This window comes from Leucoraja erinacea, chromosome 8, assembly GCF_028641065.1.
Source record: "Leucoraja erinacea ecotype New England chromosome 8, Leri_hhj_1, whole genome shotgun sequence".
NCBI classification, from domain to species: Eukaryota; Metazoa; Chordata; class Chondrichthyes; order Rajiformes; family Rajidae; genus Leucoraja; species Leucoraja erinaceus.
In genome coordinates, this window is record NC_073384.1 from 9522706 (window position 1) to 9544169 (window position 21464).

General features: G+C 46.5%; 1 long non-coding RNA gene across 1 annotated transcript; it reads right to left on the reverse strand.

The window, feature by feature from the left end:
* Positions 1–3323: 3323 nt before the first annotated feature.
* Positions 3324–21104, reverse strand: LOC129699291 (uncharacterized). The gene is made up of 3 exons (XR_008723818.1): positions 19465–21104; positions 7053–9202; positions 3324–3621 (listed from the first exon to the last, which is right to left on the reverse strand). It is a non-coding gene; the product is annotated as an uncharacterized LOC129699291 (long non-coding RNA).
* Positions 21105–21464: the final 360 nt, after the last annotated feature.

A 21464-nucleotide genomic window follows, 5' to 3' on the forward strand; every position in this document is an offset into this window, starting at 1 on the left:
TCGCGGACTTTGTGCAAAAAGACAAACAAACAAACAACCAAACAAACTACAAACAGAATGGAACAGAATCACATATTCTTTTTCATATTAAATATTGTGGGCGGAAGGAAAAAGGGAAAACCGTAGCAGCTGGAACAGTCCGTTGCATGGGTGGAAGGGGTCTCCCATGATTTTATTGGCTCTGGAGTTGCACCTCATGATGTATAGTTCCTGCAGAGGGGAGAGTGAAGTTCCCATAGTGCGTTCGGCCGAACGCACTACTCTCTGCAGAGTCTTCTTGTCCTGCGCAGAGCATTTCCCAAACCAGATGGTAATATTTCCGGACAAGAAGCTTTCCACAGCCGCTTAACCTAACCAATTAAGCCAATTAACCTACAAGCCTGTACATCTTTGGAGTGTGAGAGGAAGGAAATCATTGGGATTCAGTTCACAATGTTGGGTGAGTGGGCAGATGCATGGCAGATGCAGTTTAATGTGGATAAATGTGAGGTTATCCACTTTGGTGGCAAAAACAGGAAGGCAGATTATTATCTAAATGGTGTCAAGTTGGGAAAATGGGAAGTACAACGGGATCTGGAGTTCCTTGTTCATCACTCACTGAAAGTAAGCATGCAGGTACACACAGGCAGTGAAGAAAGCGAATGGCATTGTTGGCCTTCATAACAAGAGGAGTTGAGTACAGGAGCAAAGAGGTCCTCCTGCATTTGTACAGGGCCCAAGTGAGACCACACCTGGAGTATTGTGTGCAGTTTTGGACTCCAAACTTGAGGAAGGACATTCTTGCTATTGAGGGAGTGCAATGTAGGTTCACGAGGTTAATTCCCGGGATGAAGGGACTGTCACCTGTGGATGGAATGGAGTGGCTGGGATTGTACACTCTGTAATTTAGGAGGATGAGAGGGAAACTTCTTGAAATATATGAGATTATTCAGGGTTTGGACACGCTAGCGGCAGGAAACATGTTCCCAATGTTGGGGGAGTCCAGAATCAGGGGCCACAGTTTAAGAATAAGTGGTAAGCCATTTAGAACGGAGATGAGAAAAACTCTTTCACACAGAGTGGAATTCTCTGCCTCAGACATGATTGAATGATAAAATGATAGAAACTTACAAAATTCTTAAGGGGTTGGACAGGCCAAGGGGTCACAGCTTAAGGATAGAGGGTAAATCCTTTAGGACCGAGATGAGAAAAACATAGGCCAGTTCTCTGGATGCTTTCAAGAGAGAGAGTTAGGGATAGTGGAGTTAAGGGATATGGAGAGAAGGCAGGAACAGGGTACTGATTGTGGATGATCAGCCATGATGACATTGAATGGCGGTGCTGGCTCGAAGGGCCGAATGGCCTACTCCTACACCGATTCTCTATTGTCTATCGTCTATTGAAACTGAAGATCTCGGCGAAAACCCACGTTAGTCACGGGGAGAAATAACAAACTCCGTACAGACAGCGCCCGTAGTTAGGGTCTCTGACGCTGTAAGGCAGCAACTCTACCGCTGTGCCACCGTGCCGCCCAAATCCTACACAGATGTTTAAAATCTGAACCCATGCCAGTTCAAGTGAAGCAAAAGATTTAACGATCAAGTCATCTGCCTTTACATAGAACATAGAACAGTACAGAACAAGAACAGGAGCTGCAGCCCACAATGTCTGTGCCGAACATGTTGCCACAACCACCCCTTTTCTGTCTGCACATAATCCATTCCCCCCTCTTCCCTTGATGTACTTGCACAAAAGCCTCTTACATACCACTCCCATATCTGTCTCCAGCACCACAATCTGGCAGTGTATTCCAGGCAGTGTATTCCATACCCTCTGTGTAAAAAAAACATGCCCCGCACATCTCCTTTAAACTTTCCCAGGGATGCAATGCTGAGGTTCTATAAGGCGCTGGTCAGGCCGTATTTGGAGTATTGCGAGCGTTTTTTGGGCCATATATCTGAGGAAGGATGTGCTGGCATTGGAGAGAGTCTAGAGGAGGGTTTTGAGAATTATCGCAGGGATGATTGGGTTAACATATGAGGACTGTTTTGCCAGCACTGAGCCTGTCCTCGCTGGAGTTTAGAAGTATGATGAATCTCATTGAAACTTGCCAAATAGTGAAAGGCCTGGATAGAGTGGATGTGGAGAGGATGTTTCCACTAGTGGGAGAGTCTGGGGCCAGAGGGCACAGCCACAGAATAAAAGGACATGTCTTTAAAAATTAGATGAGGAGGAATTTCTTTAGTCAGAGGGTGGTGAATCTATGGAATTCATTGCCACAGACAGCTGTGGAGTCCTATTCAGCAAGTATTTTTAAGGCGGAGATTGACAGATTCTTGTTAGTACTGGTGTCAGGTTATGGGGAGAAGGCAGGATCATAGAGTTGCGAGGTAAAGGTAGATCAGACATGATTGAATGATAAAATGATAGAAACTTACAAAATTCTTAAGGGGTTGGACAGGCCAAGGGGTCACAGCTTAAGGATAGAGGGTAAATCCTATAGGACCGAGATGAGAAAACATTTTTCACACAGAATCTCTGGAACTCTCTGCCACAGATTGCACCAATGTGCAAAACGGAGAGACATAGGAAGTCTTGTATACCAGCTGCTATAAGGTTTTATAATGCACAAAAATAATTTTAGAATTTTTTAGTATTCATTCATTGTATTTTAACTTATTAAGTATTGAAGCTATCTGAGGAAATGTGTGGTGTTATTTTGTGGCACTGTAATTTCCTGTAAAGGATTATTAAAGGTTATTCAATTCAATTCAATTCAATTCAGAGGGTAGTTGAGTTCATTGGCTATATTCAAGAGGGAGTTAGATGTGGCCCTTGTGGCTAGGGGGATCAGGGGGTATGGAGAGAAGGCAGGTACAGGATACTGAGTTGGATGATCAGCCATGATCATATTGAATGGCGGTGCAGGCTCAAAGGGCCGAATGGCCTACTCCTGCACCTATTTTCTATGTTTCTATGAATGGCGGAGTAGATTCGATGGGCCGAATAGCCTAATTCTGCTCCAATGACCTATGACCTATGACCTACTGAACTTGTCCTTCCTGTAATGGGGTGACCAGAACTGCATGAAAATAAACTGTGCTCGGTACAGATGGTCAAAGTCTGAACCCACAGTACTTCAAGCAAAGCTGGAAACATTATGATGTAATCATCTGCCTTTGAAGTTGCTTTAGGAAATGCAATTCAGTGCTATCAATTTGGCCAAGTCAGCATCATGACATTAAAATGGTTAAAGAGGATGTCCTCTTTAAGGAAGGCAGACCATTCCATGCAAGCACTTAAAATAAAAACAGACACAGTCGATTTAGTTTAGTTTAGTTTATTATAGTTTAGGTTAGTTCAGATGCAGTGCGGATGTAGACCCTTGGGCACACTGAATCCGCGCCGACCAGCGATCCCCGCACACTTGCACTGCCCAACGCAGTGTGGAAAAACCTACAACCCTGTACGTCTTTGGAATGTGGGAGGAACCCAGAGCACCCAGGGTAAACCCACGCAGGTCACGGGGAGAACGAACAAACTCCGTACAGCCAGCACCCGTAGTCAGGATCGAACCCAGGGACCTCGGCGCTGTAAGGCAGCAAATCTACCGCTGCGCCACCGTACCGCCCCAGGCAACATCTGTGAAGAGAAAAGAAATAGGTGAAATTTCAGGTACAAGATCTTTCAGCAGGTAACATTCCCTAACCATCAACGTTTGGGATTCGTTGAAATCTTTCTTTACTCAGAAAGTGGGGCTGTGTGGAATGAGCTTCCAGTGAAGGTCGGTGGAGGCAGGTTCGTTTTCTTGTCATTTAAAAAGCAAATTGGATAGTTATATGGATGGGAAGGGAATGGAGGCTTATGGTCCACCGCGCAGGTATATGGGACCTAGGGGAGATTCTGTGTTTCGGCACGGACTAGAAGGGTCGAGATGGCTGTTTTTGCCGTGCTCAATTGTTATATGGTTATGATGGTTATATGAAAGACCTGGAGATGCCTCTTTAGGTTCTATCATTCATTGCCATTCTCATTCTTTCCCACTTCAGAACGGAAACACCAAGTTTTCTGCGCTTGCTGTCCAGCTATTTTCCGTTATTATTTCAGATTTCTAATGTCCGTTTTAATTTCCCTTGAAACATCTCTTCTCCCGCCACAGTCAAAACTTTACCATTGCAACCAACGTGTAGGTCTTTGGAATGTGGGAGGAAACCAGGGCACCCAGAGGAAACCCACGCAGTCAAGGGGAGAAGGTACAAACTTCGTAGAGACAGCACCCTTAGTCAATGATCGAACCCGGGTTTCTGGCGCTGTAAGGCAGCAACTGTTTTGTTAATAATAATAATAATAATAATGTTTATTTATATAGCACTTTTAAACAAAATCACTTTGAACCAAAGTGCTTTACAGAGAATGATTAAACTAATTGAATAGATTAAATGTCAATAAATTCATACAAAATAAGAAAGAAAAAGAAAAAAAGACACAGAACAGTACACTATAGAAATCAACATGAAACGTCCCCCCGCAGCAGAATTCACTGTGAGGGAAGGCACTAAAAATATCCAGTTCTCCCCCTCATAGTCCACCCGAGGTCGGGGTCTATATGTGGCCTCCTCAGCCAACTCGATGTTTTCAGGCCGTCTGCCGCGAAGCTGGATCATCGGCGTCGGGTGAACATTCTTCAGCGGCCTGGACTGAAGCGGCCGCTTCCTTCCCGAAGACTGCAATGTCCAAAGTTCTCAGGCCGCGCTGGCCGGACCTCTGACACTGGCGAACTCGGACACCAGGCCCCGCGGTGTTGAAATCCAGTGCCGCCCGCCCACGGCTGGACGCTCTGCAGCCGCAGCTCAACGATGTTGGTGTCCCAGCATTTGCACCGCCAGCGAAGCTGTAGTCCCGGCAGAAAAACGCCGCTCCAGCGCTGCTCCAGCTCGATGGTAGGCCACACAGAGAGGACGAAGAAGCGGTTCGGATGAAAACCGCATCTCCGACCAGGTAGGACTGGGATTAAAACAGTTTCCCCTTCCCCTCCCCCCACCCACCACATAAAAGAAGACCTCCAATAAACATTTTGTACGGACAGGACTAAAAATAAAAATAAAAAAGGGTGAAAGGACGGACTGCAGGAGGAGCAGCCATACACAACGGCGCATCACCCCGCAGTCCGCCACACCATGCCACCCTGCTAAGTACACCCACAATGCTGTTGGAGAGTAAACATCACTAATAAAACCCAGCGATCATGCCGGAGTTTTAGTATTAGTTTTGGAGATACAGCTTGGAAACAGCCACTTTGTCCCGCCAAGTCCACTCTGTCCAGGAGTCACCTGTTCCCTAGTTCCATCCTACACACTAGGGACAATTTTTACAGAAGCGAATTAACCTACAAACCCGCACGTCTCTGGAGTTTAACTCCAAGAAGACCAAGGAGCTCATTGTAGACTTCAGGAAGTCCAGAGGCGGCACGCACACCCCCATCCACATTAATGGGACGGAGGTGGAACGTGTTTCTAGCTTCAGGTTCCTGGGAGTCAACATCTCCGATGACCTCTCTTGGACCCACAATACCTCTACTCTGATCAAGAAGGCTCATCAGCGTCTCTTCTTCCTGAGAGAGACTGAAGAAGGTCCATCTGTCTCCTCAGATCCTGGTGAACTTCTTACCACAGCTTCACCATCCCCTCCATCCTTACCAACCACATCACAGTAGGTATGGCAATAAACATTGTCTCCGACGGAAGGACTGCAGATGAAAATAAAAATTGCCCAACGCATCACCGGTTCCACGCTCCCCTCCATTGAGTCACCAAAGCAAGCGCTGTCGCGGAGGGCACTCAGCATCGCCAAGGACGCTCTCACCCCAACCATGCTGTTTACCCTCCCCATCCGGGAGGCGCTACAGGTCTCTCCGTTGCCGAACCAGCAGGTCGAGGAACATCTTCTTTCCGGCCGCTGTCACTCTACTCAACAACGTACATCGGTGACTGCCAATCACCCCCCCCCCCCCGGACACTTATTATTTATTTTTTTTAATTCAAAATCGTTTGCTATGTCGCTCTTCAAAGGAGATGCTAAATGCATTTCGTTGTCTCTGTACTGTACACTGACAATGACAATTAAAATTGAATCTGAATCTGAATCTGAAACTGAGTGTGGGAGGAAACCGGAGCGCCCGGAAATAATCCATGCGGTGAGAGGGAGAACGTACAAACTCCGTACAGACAGCAACGGTAGTCAGGATTGATGCCGGGTGTCTGGCGCTGTCAGGCAGCAACTCTACCACTGCTTTGTTGAGCTGCCCTGATGTAGGCCAAGCCACTTTATCCTGGGTGTTGCCAGGCATTCCAATGGGTATAACAACTACACACCTGCCACAAAACCAATATTTTTAGTTTAACTTTTAGTTTAGTTTCGGAGATACGTTGTGGAAACAGGCCACTCGGCCCACCAACTCCTCAGCAATCAGCGCCCCCCGTATACTGACACTATCCTACACACTAGGGACAATTTTACAATTTTTGCCAAAACCAATCAACCTACAAACCTGTACATCTTTGAAGCGTGGGAGGAAACCGGAGAAAACCCCTGGAGAAAACTCATGCAGTTCACAGGGAGAATGTACGAACTCCGTACAGGCAGCACCCGTAGTCAGGATCGAACTCGTGACTCGTCCCTGTCGCTGTAAGGCAGCAACTCTATCGCTGTGCCACCGTGCCGTCCCAAAGGAGTCCCAATATGAGGACTGATTCTTCTGCCCCATTTCCAGTGCTGTCAAACTCCATGGAAAGAATTAGTAAAATTACCAACAATAAGTAAAGTTACCAATGACGGGGGAACGGAGATGGGCGGGTGAGGAGAGGGATGTGGTTTCCAAGGAAGGCGATGTCTGGAGGCCCGAAGCAGCCTGGGACTTGCCTAGAACAGGCACCGCTCATGATAACTAGAGCATAGACTTTGAAAATGGCGCCAAAACCTGACAGTAGCGGGCTCAGTAGACTATTTCTCTACACTTGCTAATCGGGGGTATGGCAATGCTCTACTAGACAGACACGGGCCCGGCGTGGACTTACCATCACCCCTGGAGGGGAGCTTCGACCGCCGGCCCTGCGGTCTGCGGTGCTTCTGGCTGCGGCGCGGCGGGGACTTTAAATCTTCGACCACCGGCCTGCGGCCTACACCAACTTAGAAACATAGAAACATAGAAATTAGGTGCAGGAGTAGGCCATTCGGCCCTTTGAGCCTGCACCGCCATTCAATATGATCATGGCTGATCATCCAACTCAGTATCCCGTACCTGCCTTCTCTCCATACCCTCTGATCCCCTTAGCCACAAGGGCCACATCTAACTCCCTCTTAAATATAGCCAATGAACTGGCCTCGACTACCCTCTGCGGCAGAGAGTTCCAGAGACTCACCACTGTCTGTGTGAAAAAAGTTCTTCTCATCTCGGTTTTAAAGGATTTCCCCCTTATCCTTAAGCTGTGACCCCTTGTCCTGGACTTCCCCAACATCGGGAACAATCTTCCTGCATCTAGCCTGTCCAACCCCTTAAGTATTCTGTAAGTTTCTATAAGATCCCCTCTCAATCTCCTAAATTCTAGAGAGTATATACCAAGTCTATCCAGTCTTTCTTCATAAGACAGTCCTGACATCCCAGGAATCAGTCTGGTGAACCTTCTCTGCACTCCCTCTATGGCAATAATGTCCTTCCTCAGATTTGGAGACCAAAACTGTACGCAATACTCCAGGTGTGGTCTCACCAAGACCCTGTACAACTGCGGTAGAACCTCCCTGCTCCTATACTCAAATCCTTTTGCTATGAAAGCTAACATACCATTCGCTTTCTTCACTGCCTGCTGCACCTGCATGCCTACTTTCAATGACTAGTGTACCATGACACCCAGGTTTCGCTGCATCTCCCCTTTTCCTAGTCGGCCACCATTTAGATAATAGTCTGCTTTCCTGTTTTTGCCACCAAAATGGATAACCTCACATTTATCCACATTATACTGCATCTGCCAAACATTTTCCCACTCACCCAGCCTATCCAAGTCACCTTGCAGTCTCCTAGCATCCTCCTCACAGCTAACACTGCCCCCCAGCTTAGTGTCATCCACAAACTTGGAGATATTGCCTTCAATTCCCTCATCCAGATCATTAATATATATTGTAAATAGCTGGGGTCCCAGCACTGAGCCTTGCGGTACCCCACTAGTCACTGCCTGCCATTGTGAAAAGGACCCGTTTACTCCTACTCTTTGCTTCCTGTTTGCCAGCCAGTTCTCTATCCACATCAATACTTAACCCCCAATACCGTGTGCTTTAAGTTTGTATACTAATCTCTTATGTGGGACCTTGTCGAAAGCCTTCTGGAAGTCCAGATACACCACATCCACTGGTTCTCCCCTATCCACGCTACTAGTTACATCCTCGAAAAATTCTATACGATTCGTCAGACATGATTTACCTTTCGTAATTTTGAAGCCGCGGTCTCCGGTGGGGAGGCACCGATTCAGGATTTTATCTGGACTTGTACCTTGTCTACACATCTGGACGCCCGCAGCAACGGCTGCAGAGGGTTGAGGTCCCGACCACGGGGGGAAATGGAGGAGGACCGGCCAAATTTTGTGCCTTCCACCACAGTGATGAATGCTGTGGTGGATGTTTGTGTTCAATTTTTATTGTGTATTGTGTGTTCTTTATCATTGTACCGCTGCTGGCAAATTCATTTCACTTGCATTTTATGTGCAATGTGACGAATAAAACCGTATTGTATTGTATTGTATTGTATATTGTAAGTAACAGATTTTCACCGTGTTGGTACTTCACGGACGTGACAATGAAAGCACCTTTGAACCATTGAATTGTTAAACCTCACAAATTCAAGAGACCTGGTTTTTTTTTCCCTCTTCCATCCGAGCCTTTCCGCCTTCACAATCGTAGCATATGTCAACAATTTAATACCGCAACGCCGTGACTGTCTGCGTTTGATTAGCGTGCTATAAGGAGAAGCAAAAGCCTCACAAATTATGCAGCAGGTACTTGCCAAAAATATGGTTGCTGGATTTGCACTATTCCCTCCCAGTACCACAGCATGTGTTAACTGGACAGCAATCCGAGTGGAAACATGGTTTCAGCACATGTGCTTTTTATTCTGGGTCACCATCTGCATGACCAAATTCCCAAAAACTTGATCCAAGATATTTAGATCCAATTCAATCTGTAGAGATAGTTATAAAACAGATTTATTGTGTGCCCCTGGTTATAAATTGGAGAATAACTTTACTCTCTCACACAAACATTGCATGGAAATGGAAGACTGTCATACATATATTGCATTCTCTCCTCATGAATGCCCAGCTCTTAACCAAAGCTGGACGGAGTTCCAGCTCATGTCCTGCCCAGACCAGTTGGCAGGAGTATATGCTCATATCTTTAACATCTCAGGATGTTAAAGACACCAGATGGCAGGGTGGCACAGCGGTAGAGTTGCTGCCTCACAGCGCCAGAGACCCGGGTTTGATCCTGACTACGGGTGCTGTCTGTGCGGAGTTTGTACGCTCTTCCCGTGACCTGCGTGGGTTTACTCTGAGATCTTTGGTTTCCTCCCACACTCCAAAGACGTACAGGTTTTGTAGGTTATTTGGCTTGGTGTAATTTTTTTTTTAAATCCCTAGTGTGAGTAGGATACTGTTAATGTGTGGGGATCACTGGTCGATGCGGACTCGGTGGGCTAATCTATCGGCTACATTCTATGTTCTTCTTCTGTTTTACGAAGACCACCCTCCACAGGGCGGCACGGTGGCGCAGCGGTAGTGCTGTTGCCTTACAGTGCCAGAGACCCAAGTTTGATCCTGACTACGGCTGCTGTCTGTGCGGAGTTTGCACGTTCTTCCTGTGACCGCATGGGTTTTCTGCGGGTGCTCCAGTTTCCTCCCACATTGCAAAGATATACAGGTTAATTGGCTTTGGTAAACATTGCTTAAAAATTTGTCCTTAGTGTGTAATAATAATAATAATAATAATAAGTTTATTTATATAGCACATTTATAGTCAATTTTCATTGACCCCAAAGTGCTTTACATAATTTAAAAATCAGTTCCATACAAAGCATAAAGATGGGTTAACAAAATAATAAAATGCATAAACAGGACACAACATGTAACATAAACATCCACCACAGCATTCATCACTGTGGTGGAAGGCACAAAAATTTTGGCCGTCGTCCTCCATTTCCCCCCCCCCCCCCCCCCCCCCCCCGTGGACAAGACCAGAGTCCAGCAGTCCAGGATATGTAGGATAGTACTAGTGTACGGAGATCGCTGGTCGGCGTGGACTCATTAGGCCGAAGAGCCTAGTTCCTTGCGATATCTCCAAACTAAACTAAACTAAACTAAACTTTAGAAAAAAGTGCATGTGTCTGAAGCCAGGTGCCTTCTTCAGTTTTTTGTTTTTAGTTTTAGAGATACAGCGCAGAAACAGGCCCTTCAGCCCATCGAGTCCGCTTTGACTAGCGATACCCGTACGTTAACACCACCCTACACACACCAGGGACAATTTTATATTTATACCAAGTCAATTAACCTACAAACCTGTACAATCCTTGTAGTGTGGGAGGAAACCGAAGATCTCGGAGAAAACCCACGCTGGCCACGTGGAGAACGTACAAACTCCGTACAGATAGAACCCGTAGAAAGATCGAACCCGTGTCTCCAACACTGTAAGGCAGCAAGTCTACTGCTGCACCACCATGCTGCCCCATGGCTTGAAGGAGAAAAATATGTCCCAGAAGACTCTGGCAAGGCAGGGTTTAGGAAGAAGAACCAGATTCTGACCAATAAAATCGACAATGGAAGTTACTGATTGTCACTCAGAAGCCGCTACTTTTACTTTTTTTTATCCAGGAACAATATCTAAAGCAATTTTTTTACACCTGCCTCTGAAACAGGATAAATAATCTACATACCTGACAGCTTAAATGTAAAAACAATACAGCATGCAATATGAAAAGTGTGCCAAATGTTGAGAGAAACAGAAAGATCTGAGCCACAACAGAAGCAAGGAATTAAAATAAAACTCAAACTTCAGCAAACTGTACTTAGAAAAATTAATCATCACAGAGGAAGCAGTAGCTTCAAAGAGAAACACCATTCAAAGTACCTGTCCAATAAAGCAGGTGAGGAAATTGGGAGCATCAAAGATCTTAAGCCCCTTAATAACTTAATGTTAACATTAAATATCCTCCAGAAAAAGGAAAGGAATGTTTTTTTATAAAGGTAAACATACACAATGGAACATAGGCCCTTTTTTCCTGTTTCTACTCGACTTTGACACTATTCCAAGAGTCAAGAATCAAGTGTTTTATTGTCATATGTCCCAGATAGAACAATGAAATTCTTAAGGGTCTGTCTCACTTGGGCGTCATTTGCGCGTCGTTTACGCAACATCACCACGTGTCATAGAAACATAGAAACATAGAAAGTAGGTGCGAGAGCAGACCACCAGGTCCATCGAGCCCGCACCGCCATTCGCTCATGGCTGAACACTAAACAGACACACTTACCCACAAACAGTAGACACAAGACACAGAACACAAGACACTACCCTCCCCTTTATACCGCTATCACCCCTCTCCACCCCAAGAACCTCGTGATCTCCTGGGGGAGGCAAAAAACCGGATAAAAACCCAGGTCCAATTCGGGAAAAAAATCCGGGAAATTCCTCTCCGACCCCAATCTAGGCGATCGTATCACGACGTGTCACGACGCACGTGTAGCCCGCGTGGTCCGCGGTGACGTAGGCAGTGATGCGTGGTCGCGCACGGCGCACCAGGATTTTGCGATGTATAAAATCTTTGCGCGCCATCTACGGGACACGCAAATGACGCCCAAGTGGGACAGGCCCTTTACTTGCAGCAGCACAACACAATATGTAAACATAGTACACTGGAATCAATATAATAAATGAGGAAAAAAAAGTTCAGTGTGTGTGTGTATATGTGCACACGCACAAACGCACACGTAGACATAAAAAACAAACAAATAATAATGGTATGATAATAACAATAATAGTCTACGTAGTTCAGAGTTTATGTGGGGTTATAGTGTTTAATAGCCTGAGGGCTGTAGGGAAGAAGCTGTTCCTGAACCTGGACGTTACAGTTTTCCGGCTCCTGTACCTTGTCCCCGATGGCAGGCATGAGATGAGTGTGTGGCCAGGACGGTGTGGGTCTCTGATGATGCTCTGATGGCTGCGTTTTGGAGGCAGCGACTATGGTAAATCCCTTCGACGGTGGGGTGGGGTGGGATGGGCAGAGCTGGTGATGTTCACAACACGCCTCTCTGGGGCGGGTGAGCCGGGCCTACTGGCGGGTGGGTATGTGGCCATGGCACATCGGTGGCAACCTTCTGCCGTGAAGAGGTGATCGGCATTACTCCTCTTCACTGCCATCACCGACTATACCCTCCTCTTGAATCCCTTCAGTCGAGCTGAGGGATCAGGCTAAGCTATAAGAGGGCCCCGCAACTGAAGCCAGCAGAGCAAATGAAAATTTTAGAAAGGATTCACAAACTAAAAGACATCTCTGGCAGAGAGACAAGAAAGGAGTAATAGCTGGAGGAGCGGAAAGGCAGCGTTTGAGTTTCCTTTCCAGTCAGTTTACAGGAGAAATAAAATTGGCTTTGGATGATTCAATTATCAAGGAACCAGGTGCTGGTAGCACAGCCTGTGCAAGACACGGCAGCACAGACTGGATTGAACTGACACATCGTACCGCATTTGTTATAAGAAAAGGAATGCAGTGTGACACCTTTTATGCTAACCAAAGTAACACTGGCAATTTCATCAGCAAAACCAAGGGGGAGGGGGGGTCAGTAGACGGAAAAAGTCGGAAAACGGAAGATAGCAGATGGAGGAAGGTACACAAAAATGCTGGAGAAACTCAGCGGGTGCAGCAGCATCTATGGAGCGAAGGAAACAGGCAACGTTTCGGGACGAAACGTTGCCTGTTTCCTTCGATCCATAGATGCTGCTGCATCCGCTGAGTTTCTCCAGCATTTTTGTGTACCTTCGATTTTCCAGCATCTGCAGTTCCTTCTTAAGCAGATGGATGAAACTTGGACCACACAGCTCACAAGTTCAGATTCAGATTCAGATTCAGAAAACTTTAGATCAGATCCGATTCAGATTCAATTTAATTGTTTGACGTGGCTCAACATACAGACAGGACAGTGTACTGATAAGCAGTCATACAACACGGATTTCTGAGAGCACACACAGTGTGTATCGATCTTAAAAGCAAATATAAAGATTAAAAACTGTAAAAATAGACAAGATAAAAGTTGTGGATACGTGTAAAGTGACAATGCGTCAGGGTTAATTGAAGCTGTTCGACCTGCTATTTAACGGAGAGACCTGTAGCAATGGGTATGAATGAGTTTTTGGGTAAACAGTCCATGGATGGGGGACTTCCAATCAGTCCTTGGCGATGCTAGCGCCCTATACAGCGCTTGCTTCAGACAGACTCAATGAGGGGAGCGTGCGAACCGGTGATGCGTTGGGCAATTTTCACCCACCAAGTGCAATGCCTTCACCGAGACAGCGCAGTTGCCGAACCACTACTGTGATCCAGTAGGTTTTTGGAGTGTGGATGGAACCTGAGCACCCAGAGATAACCCACGCGGTCACGGGTAAAATGCACAACCTCCAAAAAACAGCTGTGGAGGCCAAGTCATCGGGTGTTTTTAAAGTGGAGATCAATAGATTCTTGATTAGTAAGGATGTCAACGGTTCCAGGGAGAAGGCAGGTTGCCAAAAACAGGTCCCAGTTATTATCTGGATGGTGGCCGACTAGGAAAAGGGGAGCCGCCTCTGAGACTTCCTGAAGTCTACAATGAGCTCCTTGTCTTCTGGAGTTAAGGGCCAGGTGCAGTCAGCGCACCATGCTGCTAAGTGAATGTCGTGCTTTTATGTCTGTCGTAGCAGAAAATCTTCTTTGAGTATAGGAGCTCAACATACAGACGGGACAATGTACTGATAAGGGCCTTGGTGAGACCACACCTGGATTTCTGAGAGTTTTGGTCTCCAAATGAGGATCGACATTATTGCAATAGAGGAGTGCAGAGAAGGTTCACCAGACTGATTCATGGGATGTCAGGACTGTCTTATGAGGAGAGACTGGATAGACTTGGTTTATAAGCTTTAGAATTTAGGGGATTGAGAGGGGATCTTTATAGAAACTTTCAATATTCTTAAGGGGTTGGACAGGCTAGATGCAGGAAGATTTTTCCCGATGTTGGGGAAGTCCGGGACAAGGGGTCACAGTTTAAGGATAAAGGTGAAATCCTTTAGGTCCGAGATGAGAAGAACTTTTTTCAAACAGAGAGTGGTGAATCTCTGGAACTCTCTGCCACAGAGAGTAATTGAGGCCAGTTCATTGGCTATATTTAAGAGGGAGTTAGATGTGGCCCCTGTGGCTAAGGGGATCAGAGGGTATGGAGAGAAGGCAGGTACGGGATACTGAGTTAGATGATCAGCCATGATCATATTGAATGGTGGTGCAGGCTCGAAGGGCCGAATGGCCTACTCCTGCACCTAATTTCTATGTTTCTATGTTTCTATGTAATGGGGTTAGAAACATAGAAACATAGAAAATAGGTGCAGTAGGCCATTCGGCCCTTCGAGCCTGCACTGCCATTCAATGTGATCATGGCTGATCATCCAACTCAGTATCCTGTACCTGCCTTCTCTCCATACCCCCTGATCCCATTAGCCACAAGGGCCACATCTAACTCCCTCTTAAATATAGCCAATGAACTGGCCTCAACGACCTTCTGTGGCAGAGAATTCCAGAGATTCACCACTCTCTGTGTGAAATTTTTTTTTCTCATCTTGGTCCTAAAAGATTTCCCCCTTATCCTTAAACTGTGACCCCTTGTTCTGGATCCTTAAACTGCGACCCCTTGTTCTGGATTTGAGGGGGGTGAAATTGATCAGCCCCAGCTGAATAGCAGTGCAGACTCAATGGGCAGAAAGGCCTAATTCTGCTCCGATGCCTTATGGTTTGATGGAACAAGTGAAGCACTCTTGCACTTCATCTGCCTGTTGTGTTGCGTTTGCTAATTCATTCCTGCGGTCCTTGCTTTTGCTCCAGCAGATTACACTGTTTGATCAACCATTGTTGCCACATTAGAATGAAGACATCATAATCCCCTCGAGTCATAGTCATAGACTGATACAGTGTGGAATCAGGCCCTTCGGCCCAACTCGCCCATGCCCGCCAACATGTCCCAGCTACACTAGTCCCACCTGCCTGCGTTTGGTCCATATCCCTCCAAACCTGTCCTATCAGCCATGATCATATTGAATGGCAGTGCTGGCTCGAAGGGCCGAATGGCCTACTCCTGCACCTATTTTCTATGTTTCTATGTATCCATGTACCTGTCAAACTGTTTCTTAAACGATGGGATAGTCCCAGCATCAACTACCTCTTCCGGCAGCTTGTTCCATACATCCACCACCCCTAGTGTGAAAAAGTTACTCCTCAGATTCCTGTTAAATCTTTTCCCCTTCACCTTGAACCTTTGTCCTCTGGTCCTCAATTCCCCTACTCTAGGCAAGAGATTCCACAGGTCCTCGCTGAGATCTAAAACCAAAGATGATCAGCATTTTGTGTCTACCTTTGATTTAAACCAGCATCTGCAGTTCTTTCTTACATATATATCTATCTATCTCTATCTATCTCTCTCTCTCTCTATAACAGGAAGTTTTCATGGAGCGCTCTGTTGCGGTTGCTTTATGAATGCAGATGTGGAGCAGTGGAATCTTTTCAATACAGTGAAAGTTTACCAAGACATTCCTTCATGAGCTTAAAGTTGAATGGCTTCAAACTGCAGATTAGAGCAAACAATTTGCAAGCCTTTGTACCTCAGCCAGTGCAATCATTCATCTGACAGTCCCACATAATCAAAAACACAATCTTAAAACAAACCTCCGCTTTGCACCAGAATATTTTAACACCTCAGTTCTACCCTTGATTATTATTTGGAATGCTCACCGACCCTGGTAATGAACTGACTTCCTCAATCAAAGCTCTTGATGGTTTTCTAAGCTGTTTGTGGACTCAGTTTTGCCTCTGAGTTTCCCATCCATTCTTTACTTTAGGCTTTAGGGCTCCAGTGACAGAAACAGGCCCACTGTGTCCATAGCGACCAACCTCCACCCCATACACTAACACTATCCTGCACACTAGGGACGATTTACGGAAGCCAATTAACCCACAAACCTGCACACGCCCTTGGAGTGCGGAAGGAAGCCGGAGCAGCCGGAGAAAACCCACGCGGTTACAGGGAGAACGTACACACTCCGTACAGACAGCACCCGTAGTCAGGATCGAACCTGGGTCTCTGGAGCTGCAAGGCAGCAACTTTACTGCTGTGCCACTGTGCCACCCTTTCATTTAAACTAATATTCTATTCAGTTAAAATGGTCATAAGTCATAGGCCATTTGGCCCATCCAGCCTACTCCATCATTCAATCTTGGAAATGTGCCTCGCAGGCCTTAGCTCCTTAGAACCCTGATCCTGCACCATCACTCCAGACCGCGATCTACACCTAGAGTCCATGGCTCGATTCTTACACCTGACCCCTATTATACCTAAAGCCCTCAGTCTGACTATACCTCTACTGCACTTGTGGAAAACAAATATTGTCTTTCCAACAGCACGGTTTGACAGGGGGGATTCACAGTCTCTTTAGTGCCAAAGCCCATTCCATTGTGTGCATCAATAGCTTAGAGCAAATGACATAACGAGGGGTAGTCTCAGCCAAAATTATCTCTCCTCCAGCAACACTGGCTGACAATTTATTTTGTTAACAGTTCAATCTATACAGCATGGCACGCTGTTGCTGATAAAGGTCCCAGCTTGGAAATGGGAACTTCATTAGAAGAAGGGTACAAGAACAAGGTTCAACGCTCCCTTTGTCAAAATCCAAAGCCTTGAAGAAGGGGAGGCACGGTGGCGCAGCGGTAGACTTGATGCCCTACAGCGCCGGAGACCCAGGTTCAATCCTGACTACGGGTGCTTGTCTGTACGGAGTTTGTACGTTCTCCCCGTGTCCTGCGTGGGTTTTCCCCGGGTGCTCTGGTTTCCTCCCAAACTCCAAAGACGTACAGGTCTGTAAGTTGTAAATTCGGTAAAAAGATTGTAAATTGTCCCTGATAGACAAAAGTGCTGGAGAAACTCAGCGGGTGCGGCAGCATCTATGGAGCGAAGGAAATAGGCAACGTTTCGGGCCGAAACCCTTCTTCAGGCCCTCGTGTGTACGAGTGTCAGATCGCTTGTCAGCGCGGATTCGGTGGGCCGAAGGGCCTGTTTCCACACTATATCTCGAAACTAAACTAACCAAGATGATTAATGAACATATGTGCGAATTGGAAATTAGTTTGGGGGGGGGGGGGGGGGGGGGGGGAGGGGGGGGATGGGGCATTGTGTGAGAGGCTATTGGGTACTCACGCTGCCTCGGCAAGGCCAACAGCATAATCAAGGACCAGTCGCACCCCGGTCACTCCCTCTTCTCCCCTCTCCCATCAGACGAGAGGTACAGAAGTCTGAAAACGCACGCCTCCAGATTCAAGGACAGTTTCTCCCCAGCTGTTATCAGACAACCGAACGGTCCTCACATCATCTAGAATGCAGTCCTGACGTCCCATCTACCTCATTGTAGATCTTTGAACTATCTTTAATCGGACATTATCGGACTTTATCTTGCACTAAATAATATACTCTGTATCCTTTATCTGTGCTCTGTACATGGCCTGATGGTATTAGTGTGTAGACTAGATAGCATGAAAACAAAAGTCTTTCACTGTACAAGTAACAATAATAAACTAAACTAGTGCAGAATGCATGAAAGAATGAGCAGCCACGTTTTGCTCTTCAAATTCACCATTCAAGACATATCACATGAAATTTGTCACAAGACTAAAGAAAACATTGGTCAACAGCGATTATTATTCTATTCAACCACTGTCTACCGCATTGGTGATCATCAGACTATCAGTCTGAAGAAGGGTCTCGACCCGAAACTTCGCCTATTCCTTCTCTCCATAGATGCTGGGATGGCGGGACTGTCACCTCCATCGTGCCAGTGCATCTCAACCCCAAAACTGTCACCGTCTCATCCCCCCCACACACTGTCCCTATCAGTTTTCGCCTACCGCAAGAACAGGAGTACGGAGGATGCCATCTCAACGGCACTTCACTCCGTACCGCAAGAACAGGAGTACGGAGGATGCCATCTCAACGGCACTTCACTCCGCCCTCTCCCACCTCGACAACAGAGACACTTACGTAAGAATGCTGATCATTACAGACATATTATACATCAAAACTGTCACCAAACTGGTAAGAAGGGTCTGGACTTTCGACCCCAGTCTGAAACTTCGCCCCTATTCCTTCTCTCCATAGATCTTCACCTATGGCGGGACTGTCATATATGAGGAAAGATTTAAAAGAATAGGCTTGTATTCACTGGAGTATAGAAGGATGAGGGGTCGATCTTATAGAAACGTATAAAATTATAAAAAGGACTGGACAAGCTAGATGCAGGAAAACTGTTCCCAATGTTGGGCGGGTCCAGAACCAGGGGCCACAGTCTTAGAATAAAGGGGAAGCCATTTAAGACTGAGATGAGAAAAAACGTTTTCACCCAGAGAGTTGTGAATTTGTGGAATTCCCTGCCACAGAGGGCAGTGGAGGCCAAATCACTGGAGAACTGGAAACTAGTTGGGGGGGGGGATTTATTCAAATCGGGGGGAGGGGGAGGATGCTCCGGAGAGGTGGAAAAAGAGGCCGTAACCACAGGTCGAGGAACTTTTTCACGGCGGCTGTCCACGCGGGGTGGGGATTTAAGAGAGTGTTAGATAGAGCTCTAGGGGCTAGTGGAATCAGGGGATAAAACTGGGGAGAAAGGGGAAGCCATTTAAGACAGGCACGGTGTTTGAGGAATTCCCTGCCACAGAGGGCAGTGGAGGCCAAGATTGGGGGGGGGGTGGATCAGGGGGATGGGGGATCACGATGAATGGCGGTGCTGGCTCAAAGGGCCGAATGGCCTCCTCCTGCACCTATTTTCTATGAATCTATAAATCTATGAATGCTGCCTCACCCGCTGAATTTCTCCAGCATTTTTTGTCTACCTTCGATTTTTCCAGCATCTGCAGTTCTTTCTTAAACATCAGACTATCTCTGATCAGACTTTACTGGCTTTACCTTGGACTAAACATTATTCCCTTATCATGTATCTATACACTCAGCGGGTGAGGCAGCATCTATGGAGCGAAGGAATAGGTGAGGTTTCGGGTCGAGACCCTTCTTCAGCAAGAAGACATGAGTCTGAAGAAGGGTCTCGACCTGAAACGTCACCTATTCCTTTGCTCCATTGATGCTGCCTCACCCGCTGAGTTTCTCCAGCATTTTTATCTACCTTGGATTTTTCCAGCATCTGCAGTTCCTTCTTAAACATGTATCCACACACCGTAAGTGGCGCGATTGTAATCATGTATTGTTGTTCTGCCGACTGGTTAGCACGCAACAAAAGCTTCTCACTGTTGCTCGGCACACGTGACAATAAACGAAACTGAACTGGAATTATAAGAAGTCGTTAAAAATGAAACTTGTCACAAATCCTTCTCTCCAGAGATGCTGCCTGTCCCGCCCGCTGAGTTGCTCCAGCATTTTGTGTCTACTTTCAACATCTATTTACTTCATTCCAGAGCAAAGACAAATGCCTCTCCTGCAGTGACCTTCAGCCTCAATTACCAATAGACAGGGACAATGATGGCTTAATGGTCCTTTGAGTCAATGAAAGCACAATCCCATTGAAAACAACAAACACGGCATCAGCAGGTCCACTCCTCCATTCCACAGATGCCAAAGGTCAAGTGGGTCTGAAAGGTAGTGATCTAAGCAGAGTGAACAGATGGAGCTCTCAATGAAGGTAAATGAAAGCAAAGCTAAACTACAGGGCAACGCTCTTGATTAAGATGATTGCGATGATCTTGAGTTCAGCTGAGCATTAGGTTGAGGTGGCAGATTAGGGTGGCAATGGTGGCACAGCGATAGAGTTGCCGCCTTACAGCGCTTGCAGCGCCGGAGACCCGGGTTTGATCCCGACTACGGGTGCTTGTCTGTACGGAGTTTGCACGCCCTCCCTGTGACCGCGCGTTTTTTTCCGAGATCTTCGGTTTCCTCCCACACTCCAAAGGAGTACAGGTTTGTAGGTTAATTGGCTTGGGAGAAGTGTAAATTGTTCAGTAGTGAGTGTGGAATACTGTTAATGTGTGGTCAGTGCAGGCTATGACTCTGATCACAGAAAGGTTACAGCTAAGAAAGAGGCCTTTCGTCCCATCTAGTTAATGCTGGCCCCTACGCAAGGTGAATTCAGCTGGACAGATTGCCATTGTGTACTCCAGCACTGAGGAGGATCCAGCAAACGTTTGTACCCTTTTCACCAAGCAGCTTCAAAACGTAGTCACCATAAACAAGTGACTCAGACTGACTTCCCATGATAATGTGAGGTCGGACTATCTAAATACTTGTTTGGCACTTCGACCGATCACTGCTAACAATTTCTCTGCGTGGGATTTTCCAAGAGCAACAATCCGTAAAGAAATGCCTCTGCTTTGCTGGGAGTGCAAGCACATAACTCTCCCTGGTCAGAGACATGAATGTCAGCCCTGTAATTTACTTTTCTGAATTCCTCACTGGGCAATCTGCACTAATGTCCTGCTCTTTTTTATCCTGAACTAGAAACTCCCGAAAAATCCACTTGTGCATCTGGAAAATAAAATTAAGATTGACGGTGACGCCCCCTCGAATTAACATTATTTCCGCGGCAAGAAAGGAACAAAGACAAGTGCGGCACGGTAATGCAGCATCAGAGTTGCTGCCTTACAGCGTCAGAGATCTGGGTTCGATCCTGACTACAGGTGCTGTCGGTACCGAGGCTGTACATTCTCCCCGTGACCGCGTGGGTTTTCTACGGGTGCTCGGGTTTCCTCCCACACTCCAAAGACGTACAGGTTTGTAGGCTAATTGCCTTGGTATAATTGTAAATTGTCCCTAGTGTGTGTTGGACAGGATAAGAGTGCGGGGATCGCTGGTCGGTGCGGACACGGTGAACTAAATGACTTGTTTCCGCGCTGTATCTCTAAACCCAACTAAGCTAGACTAAAGAAAAAGCACAATTGCCCAAAAAGTAATTGTACGAGTCATTTCCAGGAAATCCAAGAATAAGGGGGGAAACCAATTTACCAAAAACTCCTATTGGCCATCCTATCTACTTATGAAGGGGGGAACTGCAGATGCTGGTTTACACTGAAGATGCTGTATTAACTCAGTGGGTCAGGCAGCATCTCTGGAGAAAAGGAACAGGGAACTCTTCGGGTTTCAACCCTTCTTCAGACCAGTAAAACCAGTCGTTGT